Source organism: Dendropsophus ebraccatus, chromosome 15 (assembly GCF_027789765.1).
Source record: "Dendropsophus ebraccatus isolate aDenEbr1 chromosome 15, aDenEbr1.pat, whole genome shotgun sequence".
Lineage (NCBI taxonomy): Eukaryota > Metazoa > Chordata > Amphibia > Anura > Hylidae > Dendropsophus > Dendropsophus ebraccatus.
In genome coordinates, this window is record NC_091468.1 from 21,280,695 (window position 1) to 21,288,945 (window position 8,251).

Sequence of the window (8,251 nt, forward strand, 5' to 3'; positions counted from 1 at the left end):
AATTTGTGGTGACAGATGTGCTTGAAAGAAATAATTCTCTATCACAAACTAAACACGGTGATAATGAATACAGGGAAGTGTTAAGTTGTTTCTCTGGACGATATGTGTTCGTCTGGGGACGGCGTGTTTGTTCTGCGCACAAGACTTGAACACATTCCTGTTTCTGAAATGAATGGGGTTTCTGTAAGGAAATGTACCAGTGATCTCCGGGTACACGTCTGGCCTCTTTCAAGTCAAAAAATCTCTGCGCAGCCATAGGCAGAGCAGACTTATATAAAAGTTACCTTAGACCTTACATCTCTGCCTGGCACCGTGCCAACGCGTCTAGAGCTTTAAAATGATTTAATTTCCTTCACTGGCAGCCAGAAGAAAAAGCCAAAACCTATGACGGGGAGTTTTCCGCAGAAAAGAAAGATCTGGCAGCACGTCTCCAAATCACTGAAGCAAACCACCTTAACTATATCACAAAAAAAATCTTATCCATTTAATTCATTACATAGTTTATGCAGCTTTATATGTTTTATATATTTTATATAAGGATTATGCACTTTATATACTTTATAAATTACTGTATGACTCCATGCCAGGAACACGTCCAGAGAAACCACATGCTCCATTACATGGGCACCTAGAACATACTCTTTTTTTTTTTTTTTTTTAAAGAAAAAGTCAATTAAAATACATGCATCCATATTCATCTCCATTAGTATGTAATTAGATGAAACCATATTGCCTCATGTACCACGTGTAGGTCTTCTGATACACTGAGTGTATACAATGAGTCCCTACACTGCTCCGGTCAGAGACCGCCAACCCTTTAATATAGCTGAACAAGATTAGGTATCAACCATGGGTGGGATGTGCAGCCATTTCTGTTCTCCAGGCTTGTGCATTATAGTAGTTATATTCTTGTATATAGGGGCAGTATTATAGTAGTTATATTCTTGTATATAGGGGGCAGTAATATAGTAGTTATATTCTTGTATATAGGGGGCAGTATTATAGTAGTTATATTCTTGTATATAGGGGCCAGTATTATAGTAGTTATATTCTTGCATATAGGAGCAGTATTATACTAGTTATGTTCTTGTACATAGGGGCAATATCATAGTCATATATGTATATGGAATAAGTAAACTCAGCAATTAGGTAATTATAAAAATGTATATTTGAAGACCCTGTATATACCATAGGATACGTTTGGTCTTGAGGTGGTTAATAATATGTATACATCCATTAATAAAGTTATAATGATATTACTGTTCTGCAAAGTTTCCATAATGTAAACAAATTGAAAAGAAAATTCCGCAGTGAGTCCGTCCACCTGGCAGGGAGTGTCGATTTCCAATTAGTAACAATTAAGCTGGAAGGAGCTCAGGACATTACTTTACCCAGAGCTCGACTTGGGAGGTGATGTTTTGTCCGCAGGGAAACCAGCAACATGAAAACATGAAACCACTGGAGATCTCCCCAGGATTCCAGCAGAGGTGCCCAAATCTTTTTTAAGGCAAAACAACATGTTTTCTTTTATATAATCCCCACTATTCAAGGCCAGGAAACTGCTTTTAATAATCTGTTCATATAATTCAAGCTTAATAAATTAATGTAAAATTGTGTTTGATTCTACAACTGTTGACAAGCAGTATTAAAACTGATGCAGACAGTAATGGAGTTTGTGTGGATTGTTAGCTCTCTAACCTTGAAACCTTGAATTCTGAGCATAATTTGATCCGGGAACGTGCTTGTAATCCAAACCATTACAATAACAATTATAATGCAGACGATTCATTCTACGACCCAGAAATAAAGTAGTAGATTGAGATCAGTAGAGATCAGTAGAGAAGGGGTTAATCAGTTAACTCTCCCTCCACATTCAACACCCTGGTGGCTGCAAACCTGCTGGTGCTGGTACTAGTGCCGACTGTCTGGAGCAGCTATCGCTGAAGGGGTTAATTCATGGGAAAGAGGAGAGCAGAGGTCATACACCATACAGCGCCACATGAAGGCAATATGGCGGCGACAAATGCGTGACAGAGGCGGGGGGAGTTGAAGCACTCAATGCTTGGGGTTTTTGTGCACACAGGATCTAGACTGCCTGAGCACCAAAGTAGGATGGCGACGCAGCCTCACCTACACTAAAGCCCCTATTAAACGAAGGGCGGAGAGGAGGAAACTAGTGCTGTCAGTGCTCGCTTGCTCCTCGTTCCCTGATTGCTGCCAGTGAGGTTCGGCTGATCATTGCCGTTTCATGTCGGCTGATCATTGTCTTCTATTACACAAGACGATTATTGTCCGTAACAGGCAATATCGGCCGAAAACAGCCAATAATCGTTTTGTGTAATAGGGCCTTCAGTCCTCCGGCAGCAGAGAGAGGAGATAAGGCTGAGCTGCTCGTTTCCACAGGAGGATTTGCGTAGTTCTACAGGGTCCCTGATGCAGGTGGGACACCAAAGTAGTATTACAGTAGTTATATACTATACTATGAGTGAGTGCTTGGCACTTCATTTTTTTCTACCCACTTGTTCCAGTATTCTTATTATGCCGTTAGCACCCTCTAAGCCACAGAGTCTGTATATTTACCTCTACTTGGAGTGATTCACCTGTGTCCGGAGCAAGTGTGTTGCATTGATCAGTAGTGGTTGGTGCTGCCTACTCACTTCTCACACCTGTATTGTAGTAGTTATACTCTTGGACATTAGAGGCAGTATTATAGTTGTTTAACAGTTATCACTACATATATCTATTTAGCCCATTGGTTACAAACCAGGAGAACAGACTATATGGATGCCTTTTTGCTTACACTAATTACAGATGATAATGTAACAAAATAATATAAAGGAGATGTATACACGATGATGGAGAAAATTAAAGGGCATCCTCCTCCTTTGCTGCTATCACTCTCATCCTCTTGCAGTCCTCTCTGTCTAGTCTCATGCACCCTCAGTTATTTTCCTTGGATGGATACTCATCACTTTTCTCATAATTTGAAGGTGCGCATTAAATGAGTCTGCCTCCACTCATGGATTTTCTTGGGTGTGCTGACAGCAGAGAAATGCCAAAAATCTGCAAACAAATGTTCCCCTGACTAACCTGAAAGAAGATGAGCGCTTGTCCAATCTCTATGTGGGCCATGGGCTGCTGCTTCCTAGTAGACTAGTCAGCTACTCCACCCTTAACTATACAGGGTTAATACACATTTACCCCAGAATGGTGTGGCTACAATGTATCGAAAGGAATTTTTTAAGTCTCACAGGAGCCCTCTCATACCCTTGTAGGAAGTAGTCACTTGGTGGGAGGAAGTGTAGTGTCAGTTTACCCCTGTTTCTCATGAGAGGAGGACACACACAGAGTAGGAATCCCTGCTGAAGTTAGCCAGGCCTGGATCTTCCAGGACCCCTGTCCGAGACAGTCCAGCAGTGTTAGTGAGCCGAGACACACGTGTATGGAGCAACTAGAGACAATCCACTTCTTCAGTCTATCTACTCTTATCCACACTATGCAGTGGTAGACACTCCAAGGAGGACAAGTCAGGGATCATCCCAGCCACGACGAAAACATCTCTGTAAAGTGCAGGGCACTATCCTAGGACAGAGGAACTGACCAGGATAGAGGAAAGGTACTGTAACGAAGGTCTATGTGCAACGCCCTGGCCCCTGGGGGCCACTTCCGGAGTGCAGATGTTGTGAGGGTGCAGGAACCGGGGCAGCTGTAGGATGTAGTGTGGTCATGGTGTAGGCACGAGGGTGATACAGCTGGAAGCCGGGCTCCTGACCATGCGGGGATACTGGGCGTGCGATTCTTCGTTGTCCTTAGTCAGGGCACCAATGAACACACCAATGCCAAGGTTCAGAAACAACGGTAGTTGTATATTTATTGTAACGGTGGTAACTAGTAGTAACAGTCTCTCCGGATGCAACCGGGAATAAGGCAATCTTGGATAAAGCAGAGTAATGGGTGATGCTGCAATAGGCTGTGAGAGTAGCGTGCTGAATGATGGGAAAAGTAGTGAAACTGAAGCTGAGATGCTGGGTGGAATGAGACTTGAATGAAATACTTGCTGTTGATGATTTGAGGAGATGATGATGAGAGGAATTGAAGAATGACTGAAGAATCGACACCCAGATGAGAATCTTGAGACTTGAGACAGGAACACAGCCAGTGGACTGGAGCAGCAGAGCACATGCAGGTCTCTCTCTCTTAGCAGGGAGAGAGGACAAAAGCACAACTTGTCTCCTGATGGTGGAGGACAAGACTAGACTCACGACCTACCCCCTATGTGGCAGGGAATAGACTGAGGTAGCACAGGAAGTCACATGGTAACCCCAGCCAAAAGCTCGATGACCATTGGTGTTACCATGGAAGCAGGGCACAGTCACGTGACATCCAGCCATTGCATCATCACACCATTAGGCATATACAGAGGAATATACATGAGGAGTACCATCCTTGAACACTAGGAGGCGACATAATACCTTTTGACACTGATACCTGAATACACATGCAATAAATAACTGAAATGGCAGACCTGAATACTGAGAAGGGGGACACAATACACGCAGTTTGCAGTGGACCATAGCTTTCCAGAACAGAACTAGTTATAATAAAAATATGAGCATAAGAATGGCTGTTCTGGGACACTGCATATGTACTCTATCTCGCAGCACGGGTGGCACCGGATACTTTAGGACACTTAGCTACACCCAGGTAACCAAGACTGGGGCTTGTGTCACCCTAGTAGGACGGGTACCCCAACACTGTAGGGCAGAAGGTGGTCAGACGTAGTCTAAACACAGGCACAAGTATCTCTAAAGTATCTCTCTCTAAAGTTCCGGCAGAGCACACTACTACCCTGGGTTGGGACCCCCTCAACAAACTCTTCTCCTCTTCTCTTCACTGCTCAACTCTAAACTATACAAGTACCGCTACAACTACCTCTTCTATCAGCACTTACAAGTATCTCCCAGCACAGATTCAGTGAGCACAAGTCTGTACCAAAAGTTGTTATTTATTGCCAAGGTATCCTGTATTCTAAGAGACTATTTAGTAAAGCCATTATATTTATTTTAACGGGACTCAGTCACCAGTGTACCAGCACCAGCACCTATACACATCCGGTACACACCTTGGGTCACTTTCCCCTTTTTTGTGGGTAGCGGTATCGATAATCTGGGTGGGTCATCTAGCCATTTAGGACTACTGTGACAGGAACCCAAGGGATCCATAACAGCCCGACAGGTGAACGACCATTAGGGAACAGTACAGCCAGCCATAACATAAAAGCAGGTATAGCACCCAACCTATGTGCTGAACTAGCAGTGGAGTCACAACATTTCCATCCCTGGTAGAGCTGCACCATACTATCAACCACCACAGAAGTGTTGTCACCGTTAGCACCTCAGTATGTGACTGGTAGTAGAGCACCACAAGTCCTGTTCATAAAAGTCATCAGGAGGCACCTGTATGATATTGGGCTACGAGCAGGATGTCCAGCTAGAGGTGTTCTACTGACCTCACACCACTGATGAGAAAGATTATCATGGTGGAGAACAAGACTGGAATGAAGGCTGGAATGGAGGTCTATCCTGTTCAGCAATGATCCCACTTTTGTCCCAGATAGATTGGTCTGGAGACCATGTGAGCAATTCCACTAACAAGTCTTCACAATTTAACAGGACACTGTTCTTATTCCCCAGATTTTGTGGGGTGACATAGTGTTCAGTAGCCAGCCCATCATTAGAGGGCGGAGTCAGCAGAATCATTATCATTAGAGGGTGGGGTAAGCAGATTCATTATCATTACAGGGGGGGGGGGGGGTCAGCAGAATCATTATCATTAGAGGGAGGGGTCAGCATAATTATCTCATCATCAGTAGAAGGCGGTATCAGCAGAATCATCTCCTTATTAGAGGGCGGGGTCAGCAGAGTCATTATCATTAGAGGGTGTGGACAGCAGAGTCATTATCATTAGAGGGCAGGGCCAGCAGAGTCATTATCATTAAAGGGCGGGGTCAGCAGAATCATCTCATCATCAGTAGAAGGCGGGATCAGCAGAATCATCTCATCATCAGTAGAAGGTGGGGTCAGCAGAATCATGTACTTATTGTTAGAGGGAGGGGTCAGCAGAGTCATTATCATTAGAGAGCAGGGTCAGCAGAGTCATTATCATTAGAGGGCGGGGTCAGCAGGATCATTATCGTTAGAGGGTGGGGTCAGCAGAGTCATCTCATTATCATTAGAGGGCAGGGTCAGCAGAGTTATTATTACAGGGTTATTGTACTGGAGATATTCCCTATAATATCTCATCTTCCGAACACAAGCACATGGCGATTACATTTTACTATTGTCTACGGTATGTTGTTTTTTTCTTTACACACTTATTTTTTGCGCTCATTATTTTTTTTTCCGGGATATAAAACTAAAGCTTTAAAGAAAGCGATGGATGTAAAGAGCATTGTCTGTACGAAGAAATGACATCCATATGTTTCACTATAAACAGACTTATAAATGGAGGATCCTTTGATGTTAGTTGTTTCATTAGAAAGAGATGAGTGTCTGAGATATAATGGGTCGATCTGATTGGTTTACATAAAATAATGTGGAATTCTGCTTGATAAGACCTGTACATTATTTTGCACTGGATATTTTTGGACAGAATTGGTCATCAACAGCAGTGCACCGGAGCTGTAAGCATTGTCTTCATACAATGTAGTGGTGGCACTGCGTAACTGCAGCTGATTATCCTGCGGATTTAAAAGAAAACTTCAAAAAACAGCGCCACATCTGTCCCCAGGGTGTGTGTGGTATTACAACTATGCTCTATTCTTTTTAATGAAACTGAGGAGCAATACCACACCCAAACTGAGTGCTCTGTTTCTGAAAGAAAGCAGCTATGTTTTTCTAATCCCAAACTACTCCTTTAGACAGTAGTAACTTCCTTTACCTCTAAAACTCATAATTATTTAATTTTTTCATTGATAGAGCCCTATAAGAGCTTGTTTCCTGTGGGGCCAATTTTACTTTTTGTCACTTATGCACCGGGGAGCTAGGAGAACGAAGGAACGCTGGGGGACAACATCGCGCAAGGTGAGTATGTTAGGGGAAGTCGTACAGGCTTCATAGGGCCCCGATACAGTTGTTTTTGCTATGGGGCCCTATGAATCCTAGCTACCTAGCTACGCCCCTGCCCTTAAGTAAAAGAAGTGTTAGAACTGATCTGTAAACTTTTTACTGATTCAGTACCATTACAGCTTTACCTAATTTATATAGTTTCTATTATTTTATTATGCGTCCATCCTCCACACCGTCCCGATTGGAAAGCTCTTGCTCCTCCCCCACCCAAGGGACTAACTTCCTCTACAGCGTGTAGGGTGCGTTGTGATTGGGTGAAAAGAGTGCAATAGAAGAACAGAGAGGAGATGTGATAGGAAAGAAGAAAGCAGAAATCCTACTGGTCCACAGATTCTGGTAACACATAAACACAATAACCCCTTGTGATCCTTCAGCTGTGCAGCTTCCATATACCAATACATAATACATAATACAGCGACATCTAGAGGTCAACTCTTAATACTACTTTTACCATAATAAGACCACAAAAAGTACAGACTTTTGCCAAGGGTGTATACAACAGTAACACACCTAGTGGGACGCCACATTAGTAGTTTGTCTTTGTTGAAAGACAAACGACTGCAACGATCAGCCGACATCGTTTATGTCGGCTGTTTGTTGTGTTTTATTACAGAAGACGATCATTGGCCGTTGATCATTTTGTGTAATAGGGCCTTTAGATAGGACACTATAAACCTACTGACAGAGTCTCTCTAAAAAGGTAAAAACAAACTGTAACTTTTTTTTCCCATCTAGAGAGCGGTGCCTGTTTTCTGATCTGTAATTTTTATTGGTACCAATTAGGGGTAGACGGGAATTTTTTTTTAAATTATTTTTCATTCTATTTTTTTCTGACATGTGAGATGAAAACATCCCATGTACCTTTACTTCATTCACAATAATTATAATTTTTTTATATTTTAAAGGCACACATTAAACATAATTGTGTTTTTTTATCTTTTAAAAACTTAATTATTTTATTTAAATAAAAATGTGAAATTTCACAATTTTATTTTCTTAACTCGCTATGTTCACACCTCGTAGACTAAAATAAAAATACGACCGTATTTTCAATATTATAATGTGTATCATTCAAATCAATGAGGAATTGGCCGGCAGTGCACACACCGTATGAAATAATGGCG